This window comes from Camelus ferus, chromosome 21, assembly GCF_009834535.1.
Source record: "Camelus ferus isolate YT-003-E chromosome 21, BCGSAC_Cfer_1.0, whole genome shotgun sequence".
Classification (NCBI taxonomy): domain Eukaryota; kingdom Metazoa; phylum Chordata; class Mammalia; order Artiodactyla; family Camelidae; genus Camelus; species Camelus ferus.
Genome location: NC_045716.1, coordinates 20,006,397 through 20,020,636, shown reverse-complemented (window position 1 = coordinate 20,020,636; position 14,240 = coordinate 20,006,397). Strand labels below are relative to the sequence as shown.

At 47.9% G+C, this 14,240-nt stretch overlaps 1 non-coding gene across 1 annotated transcript; it reads right to left on the bottom strand.

Annotated features, from left to right (window-relative positions):
- Positions 1-13,576: 13,576 nt before the first annotated feature.
- TRNAG-ACC lies at positions 13,577-13,648 on the bottom strand. Its single transcript has one exon. It is a non-coding gene; the product is annotated as a tRNA-Gly (tRNA).
- Positions 13,649-14,240: the final 592 nt, after the last annotated feature.

The following is a 14,240-nucleotide window of genomic DNA, read 5'->3' as shown; positions in this document are numbered from 1 at the left end:
ATCATTGATCACAGAAGCCTCCTCACGGCGGCCTCTCTGGCCCTCGGTGGAGGACGTCGATCACTGCCTGGGTGGGCCGGCCCCCGGGGACCCTTACATAGGCCCCTCCTATGTAACTCTGCTTTCTGATGATACAGACCAAACTACATCACACCCAGTGCTGGCCACTCCACGGGTGCTCAGAAGATGCGCCACGAATGAATAACTGAACAAAGTAGCGTGCCTTCCACCAAGCAAGGAAGATCATTTTTTCCCCAATTTTATTGATGAAGGAGTCGAGGCTCTCCCTCAGCTTTGAGAGAATTTAAAACTAAAACTAGCTTGAGCAGTCTGTTTTCTCTCTCTTTGAAAAAAAAAAAAAGTTTAATACGTTCATAGGTTTGATTTATTTTTATTAGCTTCCATGCTGGTCAACATAAAATAATTATAAATTCAAGATTACAGTGAAAATTACTATCGTTTTCACTAAAAAAAAAAGTGTAGGCGATTCCTAGGCTACATACCCTGTCTTCCAGGTTTTCTCATGGGAACATAAAAAAAAATCCTCTCATGCAATAGGAAAGATTTTAATGGGAAAGAAAAGGAAAAAGGAGAAGATAGTGGGAGTGGGGAGAATGCGGGCAGGAATGTAGGAGATGGGGAGACACCTGCGTGAGAAACGGGATTTCCCATCAGCTCCCAGAGCAGGACCCGGAGCTCGGGTTGGGGCCCCTCCAGGCTCAGGGCGGCTTCTCCTCCGGGGAACGCAGCCGAGCACCCTGTGTCTGGTCGGCAGCATCCCTGGGGGGCTGGCTTCTGGCCTCCCACAGAGTAACTAGCTTTGGTCCAGGCACGGGGAGGGCACTGACTCTCCCTGCGTCTGTCATCGTCAAGGAGAGCCACTCCAGTCCCGGGAAGCGTTTGCGTGGTAGCGAGAGCCCGCCCCTGGCCCTCCCGGCGCCGCGGCCCGCCCCGGCTGGAGATGAGTAATGGGTCCGCCGGGCCCAGCGCCTCCCCGTCCCGCTGCTCCGCCCCCCGCATCCCCCTCCCCTCCATCGCACGCGGCGTCTGGAGGTTGCCTTACGGGGAGAAGGGTAAGGCAGGGCACAATTTGTCTTTGTGTAATTATCTGTCAGGTCCAGCTTGTGAAACCTCAGCCGCCTCCCCGCAACCCTGCAAGAACATAAATTGCACACATGCACGCGGGGACACGGACGGCGCCCTCGCGCCCTCCGCCCCCAGCGGGCTCCGCTCCGGCAGGAGAGCGCTGCTCGGGCGAGCCCGGGGCTGCCGACACCTGCACCGCGGCCCGCGGGCACCCCGCCTCCCGCCTCCCGGCCCTGGCACGTTGGCTTTCATCTTTCCAGCCCGAGTTCCTCGCTGGCGAGAACGGGGAGGTCCGTTTGGCCTCTGAGAAGTCAGGATGCTGAGGAAGAAAGGAAACAAACACATTCTTGGCTGTTTCTGATGAGAGGAGTTGGAGGTGGGAGAGAGGCCTCAGAGTCTCCTGTAATGTCCAAAACGGGCTGTCGGGCCACGGCAGGGCACCGTCCCGGGTCCCTTCTCTGTGACAGTGATGGCGGTCACAGCGCCGCCAGCAGGTCCAGGCGCCGTGCTAAGCTCCTTACACACGTTATTTCATCAAGCCCCACAAGGAGACCCTATGGAAGGGGTGTTTTTATCCTCGCTGTGGAGATTAGGGCTGAGACTCAGAGCACTCCAGCGACCAGCCCTCGGTCACACAGCTGATGGTGGCACCTGACTTGAGGCCCAGCTCCTCGCTGGCGTGGGTTGGGGCTCCAGGGGTCTCTAGTCCTCGAAAGCAGGCGAGCAGGGGGAGCGCTGCTGCTCGCTTCCTGTGGGAGTTTTTGTTTCTTCCTCTTTCAGCTGTGCCTAATGTGGTCATCGTCTCTGAATCCTTGTGAGAGCTGAACAAGATGGCATGCCTTGGTATTTGTAGGGGCTCCAGAAACGAGGTGCCTCACCCTTCTGTCTCTCTGCACTCAGGGAGCTCCGTGCCAGGAGCCTGGTCAGACGCAGACCCCTTTAAGGACTCTGAGGAGCATTTTGGTTCAGGGGTCCTGATCCTTCCTGTGCACAGGACCCCTCTGGTGGCCTGGGGAGACCTGGGGGCTCTCAGTGTTCCCAAATGCACACACTGAAGTACAGAGGACTACAAGGGAAGCCAATTTTATTGAAACACCGTTATTGAAAGAGTCAAAAAAAGCCTCCAAATTTGTGACACAGTAACCTACCACCTTCTTTAACAAGGCATTCAATCACCAGGCCGAGCAGCAGATCAAATAACTACCATAATTTCCAAGCTGTGATGAGTGTAAATGGCATTTCAAGAGATCTGTGGTGACTCAGAATATGAAAGCATCTTGATGTCTGTTGGCGACAGAAGCACCGGTATCCCTCATTCTACTGGGGCTTGTAGCAGAGGAATACTGAATTCACTTAGGTTAGTGAAAATGTGTCCCCCTCCTCAATCCAAGTTCCCAGAAACACCCTGCCCCCATCTATCCATGGGTCCCAGGCTAAGAGTAGAAGCAATGGGCTGAAATACATGTTACAGTGAATTAAAAAGTACAATTTAGGGGTAGATAATTGGGGAGATCCAATAAAGTCTGAGAGCCCTAAGGAGTAAGCAGCGGAAGCAAGCTCCAATTCTTCAGAGCCCCTGACTCCGACCCTAGGTGGTCCCCAGCTCACCGCGGCCCCCTTTTCCTCTGCCTTCTGCTGTTGTGGGGATCACAGCCCCCTCTATTGGGCTCCGCCCCCTCTCCCCGTACTGCACTGTGCCCTAGGCTACCACGTGGCTCGTGTGGCTCCACGTGGCTCCACGTGGCTCGCTGCTGCACAGCTATGAAGAAACTGCTTGGGACGGTTGCGGCTGGGTGGCAGAAGAGACCCAAGCTCAGAGCAGTCAGTGGTATCCAGTCTGCCATTCAGAGGGGACAAAAAAAAGTCGCTGGCATTTACTGGGGATGAGGAAGGGGGGCCGGGAGCCCTCTTGACCCTCCATCAGCAGGCTGGGTAGACTGGACCGTGCAAAGCCTCCGGTGGTGGAGCTGCCCACGCGACTCCCTGGGATTTAAGATGGAGGAGATTCCTTCACCGTCCCAGTCTTCTGGGGCTGCATCATGGAAAGAATGCAAACCCTGGATTCAGAGGGTCTGCCTGGACCCCTGACTGTCTTTGTGAATTTGAGCAAGTGGCTTCACTTCTTTGAGCCCTTTTTCTCAAGTGTGAAAGAACACTGATGAGAGCATCTCCCTCTCCGCTCTCAGGGGTCAGGGGAATGTGGGCAAAACCACCTTTAAGCTCTAAAGTGTTATCTAGGTGTTAATTGTTATTAACAGAAAAGTATGCTTTTTCCCAGGTCCCATTTGTGTGGTTGTCTTCTGGGGTCATCTTATCTGGACTGAGCTTAAATTAATTCAGGAGACCCACAAAACTCTAAGGAACTTGATCCTGTTTAGTCACTGCACCTTAGTGACCCAAGCCAGGCATATATATTTTTTGGCCTGCATTGATAAAGATTTGTATCTCTCTGTCTGTCTGTCTGTCTATCATCACAGGATTTCCTATTTGGCTCTTCCTATCTAAGACACTAAACTATTAAAGGGCTTCTAGCACCGTGGATCCCACAAAGACCCTTTATCGCTCCCTCACAATCCTATGAGTTGGGTATATATGTGTATTTCCCACTTTCCTGATGAGGAAACTGAGGCTCATTCATATAGGGAATTCGTGGCCGGCTGGGTCCAGGAATCCAGCTCACGACTCCTTCCAGCATTTGCTTTCATTGGACTCAAGACAGGCTCACTGGCGGCTGGAGGCAGCCGTGATGAAAAGGACCTGGGGAGGTAACACAACCTCGAAATCTTTCTACTCGAAGGAAAACTGGTAACTGGGACTCCTCAGGGTTTGTTTCCCAAATTTCTGGTTTATCATCCCTGTTGCCAGGTCGGCTGCCCTTACTTACTCACTGTTGGGGAATGTTCCAGAGGCTTCGGGGAGACTCTCTGAAGTGACTTTTTCTGTTCTGGAAGCGCCAAGCTTATTTTTTGTCTTGAGCCGGCGCTGCCGTTCTACTTATGGAGGCATGCTGCCCTCAGGTGGTGAAAGCGGGGAACTACAAGTGCACACACGTTTCTGGGCTCTCACAGTGGCACAGGGCCATCTAATGAAATTGTCACCCACTGTTCGGTGGTCGGATGCAGGGATCTGCTTCAGGCACAGATGGGGTCTTTGTGCATGCAGACATTGGCTTCCAGTGGCAAAGCATCTTCCTACTCCATAATGCTTCATTCCCCAGACCGCAGACTCTTGGCTCTCTGGGCCTCCAGAGAAAGCCAGGAAAAGCTCTGAGGTGACACTGGAGAAAGTGCTGGTTCTACAAACCATTCTCCTCCCACTCGCACATCCTCTTGAGAAGGCAGCTCTGTGTGTCTAAAGTTTTCTAAGAAAATAGATGTCTCATCGCAACTTGAGGCACCATCTTTTCCAGCCCATTACGCAGCCACTCAGACCTTGGGGCCAGGAGGATGGGGCCTTTCCTATGGCCCGCTCTCGGACCAAGTTCTGAGCATGCACCCCTCTGAATGCCACTCACCCTCCCTCCTCACACACACCCTTAAAAAACTACTGAGCAGAGAAATGCTTACAAAAGAGTATTTCAAGTGGAAGGAATAGAATGGGGCAAAGTCACAGAAATGGGAAAGTAACACTTCAGAAAGTATTGTTATTCAACAAGCATCTTGTTTACTTATTTTAACAGAGGTACTGGGGATTGAACTGACGGCCACACTCTACCGCTAAGCTATACACTCCCTCCCTCAACTAGCATCTTAACTGGTCTTCTTGACTCAGTCTCTCCCTTCTCCCACTCCCACTCATCCTGCACGTTGACTATGTCAAATTAATCTTGAATGTTTATTTCACTTGCTACTCCCCTAGTTGAAAACCTTCCCCAGGTTCCTCTTAATTGAAATCGAACACCTTAGTCTGGCATTCAAGGCCCTTTCCCACTGGCTGGTACTCTTTTCTCAACCTGATTTTTATTTTGAGGGGTAACTGGGTTTATTTACTTATGTAATGGAGGTACTGGAGATTGAACCCAGGACCTCATGCATGCTAAGCACATGCTGTACCAATGAGCTACACCCTCCTCCTTTTTTTTCAACCTGATTTTTCATTGTTTCCCTACATGCATCCTGTCCCGCATGTCTGTCACATGCTCCCATCTACTCTTAAATTTAGGTTGTCCATTTTGCTAACATTTCAGCTGCTTCCCTGACGGATGCAGCCCACAGGGCACCCCAGGCTTCAGAATGCCTAGAGCGTTCCATTGGTACCCACATTTCACCTTTCTCAGAAACCACCTGGCACTGTGACTGGGGAAGCCCTAGCCACATCTGGCCCAGAAGCTCCCTGCAAAAGGGAGCAGCATCTTACCATTGTTTTCACTGCCTTTTCCTTTTGGTCCCCGTGACCCCTTGAAGTGTTACGGTGGTTGGTACTTGTTGGCTTCATTCCTACAGGTGCAGGACCCAGAGCTGCAGACAGATCTCTCTGAAGTGCCGGGGAGAAGCCAGAGGAGGAGAGAACAGAGGCAGATGCAGGGCGCCCATACTAACTCATGCTAGTGGCATTTTAAGAGCAAAGAGACTTCTGATAGGGAAAGAAGAGCTGCCTCAAACAGGAGATGTCTTATTTTTCAATGAATGCAGGAGGCACATGGGAGAGGAAAGATAATCTGGCTCTGCTGTGAGGCTTTGGGCAGAGAATCAGCCTCTCTGTTTGAGTCTGTGAGCCTCAACTTCCCACCTGTAGGAGTGATGGTGTCCTTTTCATAGGGTAGTTAAGCAGAATAAAGATACTACATGTTGAGCCAGCATATAATTGATGATCAAAAATGATGAACTTTCCAGCTCAGGAGATCTCCTGGATAAGTGAGTCCCATCATTGTGGATAATGTGATTATAGTCTTTTGGAGACTAACTACCCAGCTCTCAGAGTGTGAAGGAGAGAGGCGTCCTCTGCCTGGGAGCTGATTTGCTGACCCTTTGCTGCCATCAGGTGGCCATAGCCTAACAATGCAGCCTGGCTGATTGGTCAGAAAGTTTCAAATGAGGATACAACTGAGACTTGAGTGCATGAGGAGTCTGGGGAGAGGGGAGATCCTGGAAGACTGAAGAAAATGGAAAGAGGGTGACTTAGAGCCCCTGGGGAGCATGGATCAAACTGGCCTAGAGTTTTATCATCACGCATAGCACTGTTAAATCAAGGAACCTTAGAGGCTGGCCCCCACCCACCTCCACGGGCGTCCAGACTAGTATTGCTCACCGGGCTTTTGTGAGACCCACAGACGTCTCCAGCTCCATGTGGTTCCATTCTCATGCTCATCTTCTGTGCTCTGGAACCACCGTCTTTCTAGCCCATTAACAACAGACTCCTCCCATTACAGACCTTTGCATGGGCTGATCTTGTGCCCTTCTGCCCCGACCCGTCCCGTGTCTAACTTCCACTCATGCCTCAGCTCTCAGCTCAAGTGTGATTCCTCAGGTAAGCCTTCTCCAGTCCACGTCAGCTCCTTCTGATGCTCGCTCTCACAAAGCTGCGTTTTTTCAGGGCACTTTTCTGAGTTGATAATTAAGCATCCATCCCTGGGATTAGTTCATTGACACCTATCTCCCACTCTGCTGTGTAGGCTCTAGGAGAGAGCAGACGGGACCTCTTTCTCTCGTCTCTCTAGCACCCTGGACAGAGCCTGATACGTAGCAAGAACTCAATAAACGTCTGATGGATGAAGAGGCATTTGCGGGATAGGAGAGAAAGATCTGGAGAGTAAGCAGAGCTGAGGATCTTTTCTGCCAACTCTGAAGCTTGACAGGCCTTGTGTGGAACTCCCCATCAAAGAGAGATGCGTGGGAAACACACACACTATTTCCCATCACCGACTTCTCGAGCAGGCATGCTGGACTCAGAAGAGGTGTGGCTGGAAGGGAACCCTAGCGGGTCTCCGATAAAGGGGGCCCACTCTACCAGAGGGGCGAGGGCTACCTCTTCCTTGGCCATGAGGCTTTTGGTTCTGCCTCAAGTCACCTGTAATCTGTTTACGCTGAAGCTGGTCAACCACAAAAATACCACCACCATTGACAGGCTGGAGGAAGCAGGCATGGGGGGGAAGGAGGGCTTCCCTTGGATCTGGTGGCAATATTAGCCTCTCCTCAGCACCAAGTGACCAAGCTCCTTAATTTCTATGGATTAGAGTGGACTGCAATGGGTTCAGATAGAAAGTACACAGCCCAGGTACCAGGGAGGAACAGACACAGTCCCATGACTCTAAGCAATGAAAAAGATTTTTGAGGGAGGGGCTCTTGGCTCAAGACTCTGGAGTCAAGTGCATGTGGGAAGGGAGACAAGGGACACCGGACAGGATGCTTTTAGGAGGAACAGTTAACCGTGGGGTTGGACACAGAGGTTTTTCTCCTAAAAAAATGCTGATTTCTTCCAGGCAAATGTCAAATGCTCCTGAGGGTAATTGGACGAGAGTATGGATTTTTTTTCAAAACACCGTCTCTTTAATGTGGGTTTCATTTGAAAAAGAAGTTAATTTGTTCCAAATTCAGAAAAGATGTTAATAATCAGACAAGAATACAATATTAAAAAAATTTGCCAACCCACAAAGTTGGATGATGGGGAAGAAGAGAGAAAAGTAGTTGGTGCGGCAAAAAAATTTTTTTGAGAAGAAATACTCTATTCCTAGAATTAGGTGAAGAGGAGGGAGAATTTTACCTAGAATTCAGGGTAGGTGAGCTGTTCCATTTCAAGGATCTTCTGGAACTGAGCTTCCAGTGTAGTTTCATTGCGTAGTCTGAGATGCTGTGAGCGCCCAATAATTTTGATATCCCAGAGCCAACATATACCCAATTTAAAAAGGGAAATTTGGGCTTTGTCATCAAATTTTAATTCTCCTTGTATTTAATCCTTTCTTCTGTTAACACAGAAATCAAGAACCATTTATAATTTCAGTGTGGAAGATCCAGAGAGAGAAGCCATTTAAACTCAGAAGCCTGGACCAGCCAAAGAGCAGCAGGGTGAATGAGAATTCTATCGGAGGCGGTGGCAGAGGAGGGAAAGGAGGCCTGGTGGCGGGGAACAGCTGGCACTGGGGGACTGGGTGGCTGAAGCAGGTCTTCCTCCCCAGGCTCTCCCTCCAAGTCAGCTCCAAGATGGCCCTGCCTCTGGGGCCTCCAGATCTTCCCTGCAGGGGCATCTCCACCAAGAATGCAGATCTTCATGCCAGAGGTGTTGCCTCCTTGCTTTGGACTGATTCTCTGCTCTTGTTGCTTTTGACTTTGGCTACTGTCCAGACCAGGATGAGGAGCGTGACGAGAGCCATCAGGAGCACAAAGAAGAAGAGAGCTTTCACTAGGTGAGCAGGAGCAGATAAGGCAACGCTGAGTGCACCCTTGTCCCATAAGAAGGCTGGAAGTTGTGGGGAAGACATAGGTTTCTCAAAGAGCTGAGATACGTGGCAGAAGCCGACTGCTCGCACAACCACGAAAGCCACGAGGATTGGTCTTGTCCTTCGTGACAGCCTAGGAATGGGTGTGAAGCCGCGGCCACACGTCTACGGATCCTGTTGCTCACATGGGGCCATCTTCCTTTGGGTGTAACTGAGCAGGCAGAGCACTTTACTCAGGAAGATTGAACAACTGCTTCCAATGCAAACACAGTCCTGAAACAATGGTTCAACTGGCAAAACTTCCGAGTGGTAGGCGGGGCTCCTGAGGCTTTGTGAAGTCACGGGAGGATGAGGCCAGGGTCTGAACTGAAGGTTCTAGTCCAGAAGCCGCCACCTTCTGGGCACCACCTCCCTTCACATCCTGGGCTCCAGATTGAAAAGGGAGTTCCCCAATTGCCTGTGAAATTGCCCCTTCAATCCTATTTTATTTGCTTATTTTTTTTACTTTGCATTTTGAAATTATTTTAAATATATAGGAAGTTACAAAGATAATACAGGGAGGTTCCATGGATCCTTCATCCAGTGTCCCCCAGTGGCTAATCTTGTGTAATTATAGTACAAAATTGAAACCAGTGAAAGGACATTGAAACCAATGTGTGCATACAGTTACATGGCATTTCATCATATGGGTGGATTCTGGTGATCACCGCTGAAATCAAGCTACAGAATGGAGAGCTATCGGTGTTCACAGTCTGTCAGTTGGAGACAAGTGTAGAAAAGTCACCTCCTTTTAAGTCCCTTTACTTCCTCCATTATAATATAATTTTATTAAGTATTTCTTCTATACACATTGAAATGAACAATGTTATACTTTTTGGTTTGATTGTCAAACAATTTAGAAAACACAAGAGGAGAAAAAAAGTCTACTGTATTTATCCAAATGACTCTTTTTCAACTTGGGTCATTTATATTGTTTGGTCTTCAGGTTCATTGATTGTTTTCTTCTGTCCCTTCCATTCTGCTGATGGGCATATCCATTGAGTTTAAGATTTTGGTAATTATATTTTTCAGTTCTTAAATTGCCATGTGGTTCTTCTTTATATCTTCAGTTATTTCACTGAGATATTCTATTTTTTAAGAAAATTTGTTTCCAGTGCATTCATAATTGTTTGCTGAAGCATTTTTATGATTCTTTAAAATCCTTGTCAGGTAATTCCCATACCTGCATCATCTTGGTATTGGCATCTGGTGTCTTGTTAAATTTAAGATGAGAATTTCCTGGTTCTTGGGATGATTTGTGATCCCGATTGCCTGCTGGACATATTGGGTGTTTTGAGACTCTAGATCTTATTTAAATTTTCTGTTTTAGCAGGATTCCTCTGATATCATGCTAGCTGTGGGTAAGGAGCATCACCTCACGAATGCCAGTCAGGAGTGAAGGTTCAGCTTCTCCACTCAGCCTCCTTTGCCAACCCAGGCTAGTGGGGAGAGGTTACACCCCATTGCAGGATGGGTGTGGGGTTTCAGACTCCCCAGGTGGCCTCCTCTGACACTTTGACAGGGAGGGAGAGGGGCGTCTTATCATCTCTGGATGGGGAGTTCATGACCTCTGGGCAGGAAAGAAAGCCCCAGCTCCCCACTCTGTCTTCTCTGATACCACCCTGGCAAAGGGATGAAGAAATGAAGAAGCTTATGGCCAGGGGTGAAGAATGGAGAACGGGACTTCATTCCAGCTGGACAAGGCTGGAAGCCTAGGGTCTCCACCTCCCTGTAGGGTTGGAGGTGGGACCATGAGTTTTCCACGGTGTTTGGCTCGAGTAAGGAATTATCTGAAGGTTTTCATCTTGCTTGATTGCCTTTTCCCTAGTACTTCAGCTAGAGAAAGCAAGTAGGCTTTTCTTGGACTTCTTTTTGTCTGTGCCCATTGGCATTTCCAGGTTGCTTCTCCAGCACCTCGTCTAGGACATATGAGGGAAAACAACAACAACAACAACACCAAAAAAAAACAAAAACCCAACCATGGAATGTATTGTTATGTTGAGCTCTGGGTCCCAAGAACCCTAGTCAGCCTGCCTTCTTCCCAACTTTCAGAGTCCTCTTAGTTTGGTTTTATAGCTGGGGTTTTCAGCTGTACTTGGCAGAAGGAATAATGAGAACTGAATTAGCTCCAAGTGCATCTACCCCAACCTGCTCTGGAACCTCTTAATGCTATACCAAGATTCAGGCAGGTGATGGCAGAGTGGGTACCAAAGGATTTGGAAGGCAAGGACTAAAACTAGAGTCCAGCACTAGGACTTCCTAGTGTGCATGACCTTGGTTAGGTCACTTAATCTCTCTGAGCCTCCATTTATTCATCAGAAATGAAATTATAGTGATAGTACCAAATTCATAGTTTTTTATGGGACTGCAGTGAGCTGATAAATGCATAATAACTTTTCAAACCATAAAATTCCATACAAATGGAAGTTGTTTTAAATATGACTAGGTTGGAAGGGAAGGGAAGGGGGGTCTACAAGATATAAGGCATTTCGTATTTTCTCAAGGTGGTTCTCCCAACTCTCCTATAAACTTGCAAAGATCTGTATAAGAATTACCCCCCTCAATTCCCTGGAACATGTGGATGTTACCTTATATGGCAAAAGATGTGATTAAATTAAGGATCTCAAGACGGGGAGTTTAACTTAGATTATCCAAGTGGAAAGACAGAGCAGAGAGAGACGTGGCCACAAGCACAGGAATAAACCTAGAAGAGACAAGGAATGGATTCCTCCCCCAGAGCCCCTGTGGGGAGCATGGTGCTGACAACACCTTGATTTCAGCCCTCTGGCCTCCAGAATTGTGAGAGAATCACTGTCGTGTTAAGTCACCAAGGTTGTGGTAACTTGTCACAACAGCTCCAGGAAACTAACACAGGAACCTTACAGGTAGACTAGTCCAACTCCTTCACCTAACAGGTGAGGAAACTGAGGCATGAAAAGGAACAGTGACCAGGGTCACACAGTTACTGGCACACTGAGTCAAGGACCGGGAGTCTGGTTGCTCCTCTCCTGGTTCACCACAACATGTTTAAACATCTGTATTGAAATGTAATTCACATACCATGCAATTTGCCCATTTAAATCATATGGTTCAATGTCTTTGTAGATTCACAAGGTTGTTCAAACATCACAATCCACAATCTAATCTGAGGATATTTTCATCCCTCCCAAAAGAAACCCCAAGTCCACTAGCATTCTTGTCTGGATCTTTATGGCTCCTTGTTTCAGGCACGTTGGTCGTACCTCCCCAACCAGACAGGACTTCGCAAGCTCTTATCTTCTCTACTCTTTTCTCGTTCTCTAGTCTGATGCTTCACATGGGGCTGTGGTTTGCTTGACTACCCCGAACTCACTTCAGACGGGGTACTGAGGAGTCTTTGGTGGGGCTCTGGGCCTGACAGTTTCCTTTATGTTCCCTGGTGATGTTGCTGACTTACAGGAAACGGTCAAGCAACTCATCATCCTCTGAACCAGCTGCCAGAGATATTCAGGGTGAATTGTCCTTCATGTATTTCCTGAGAGGCAGGGCCCAGAAACGAGTCATGCTGAGAGGCCAGGTGGTTTGAGCTCCCTCCAGTATCTCCAGGGGAGACCCCTCTGAGTTACCCTCCACGGTGTCGAGGAAGAGTTCACCACTGGCTGGGGCCAGCACCTGATGACGTGGATGGTGGCATCTGGAAGCCTAAGGGGAAGAAATGAAGTAGAATGTGGTATTGGGGGGCACTTTCCCCACATTCTTGATGTCTTCTTTCTTAGGGCAGAAACCCTCTATTACCAGCACTCCTGGCTTCTCTCCACCTGGCTTTCACCCCCTCTCGCCAGGTGCGGAGAGCACCCATTTGGGTCTGCTCCTTTCTAAATGTATTGACCACTGAGATCCCGACACGTGGGTCCTCCATGAACCCTGAAGGTTCTGAGTTGTGATGGTTCTTTTATTATTGTATTATTTAATTATTTTTTATTTTGGTGGGGAGGGGAGGTAATTAGGTTTATTTATTCTTAACGGAGGTACTGGGGATTGAACCCAAGACCTCATGCATGCTAAGCCACTTGAGCTATACCGTCCCCACTGTGATGGTTCTTTTTGTGCCAGCTGGCTACACTAAGGGACACCTCGGTAACTGGCAAACAGTTTTTCTGAGTAAGTCTGTGAGGGTGTTTGCAGAAGAGATTAACACTTGAACTGGTAGACTAAATAAAGAAGATTGCCTTCACCAAAGCAGGCGGGCTCATCAATCCACTTGGGGTCTGGACAGAACAAAAAGGCGGAGTAAGGGAGACCTTACTCTTGGTTTAAGTTAGGACATCCATCTTCTCCTGCCCATGGACATCACTGCTCCTGGTTCTCAGGCCTTTGGACTCAGGCTGGATTAAACCACTGGCTTCCCTGGGTCTCCGGCTTGTGGATGGCAGATCATGAGACTTCTTGGCCTCCATAACTGTGTGAGCCTGTTCCTCTAAACACACACACACACACACACACACCCCTGTTGCTTCTGTTTCTCTGGAAAACCCTGCCCACTATCTAAGTCTTCTTACCTAGGTGATGGTAATAGAATCTCATGAGTTTCCCAGTTTCCAGTGTTTCTCATGCCCTCTTTACGGAGAGTGTTAAGTTTAAATTTTTTATGCAGATCTATTTTAAATTTCTAACATGGAAGAGAGGAAATTAAAGTTCACTGTCTCTGTTAAGACACTGTCCTTGGTGCTCTGACACATTATTTTATTGAAAACCATAATTCTGAGACACAGTAATCTTTGCATTTATTGCATTATTTGTTTCTTTACACCAGCTACTGGGCTCAGCGGCTGCAGCAGCTGGCTTAATCCTCTCAGGGAACCGAGGCTCAGAGAGATTGAGTAATTTGCTCAAAGCCATGCAGAAATTGGTTCTAGAACCAGGCATTTACCTTTAGATTAAAAAAAAAAAAAAAAAAGTCCAACCTAGTGCTTTTTTAAATCCCAATGTTCTTCCTATTGTAGTGCTGTTACTACATCTTTCAGACTCCTAGATAATTCTTTTGGGTTTTGTTTTTTTGTGGGGAGGTAATTACGTTGGTTTATTTATGTATTATTTTGATGGAGGTACTGGAGATTGAACCCAGGACCTCGTGCATGGTAAGCATGTGCTCTACCACTAAGCTATACCCTCCCCACCAAAAAAACACATTTATTGAGCATCTATTTTGTGAAAGAGACCGAGCCAGAAGCTCTGGGAGAAACAGCGATAAATCAGAGGTGAAATTTCGGGGAGCTTCTGTGATCACATGTGGTGAGGTTGTCAGGCTGAGATAGTGACAATACCATGTTCCTTCACTAGTGTAGGCACACTTGAAGGAATAAAGGAAAAAAACAAAAATGCATTGAATGACATATTAAAACACTTTTGCCAGGTGTGTGTATATTACCTCACTGTGCAGGACCACAATGTTCCTCCCTCCAGCTGTGTTCTGGACACATTCCTTTTGGCTTAAGGGTTCTTGCTTTCTCTCTCTCAGAGTCTCTCTTTCCTATGTTTGTAATGTCTTTCTGATGGCTCTTTCCCCTCAGCATATAAGTATAAATATTATTATTAGTAACAGTATTTTGAGCACTTACTATGTGCCAGGCAGATACCCTAAGTGGCAGGTTGTGTAATGTCTCCCCAAAGATGTCCCACCCTAATCCCCAAGAACATGTGGACATATTGTCTTACATGGTAAAGGGGACTATGAAGATTCGATTAAGTGAAGAATTTCGAAATG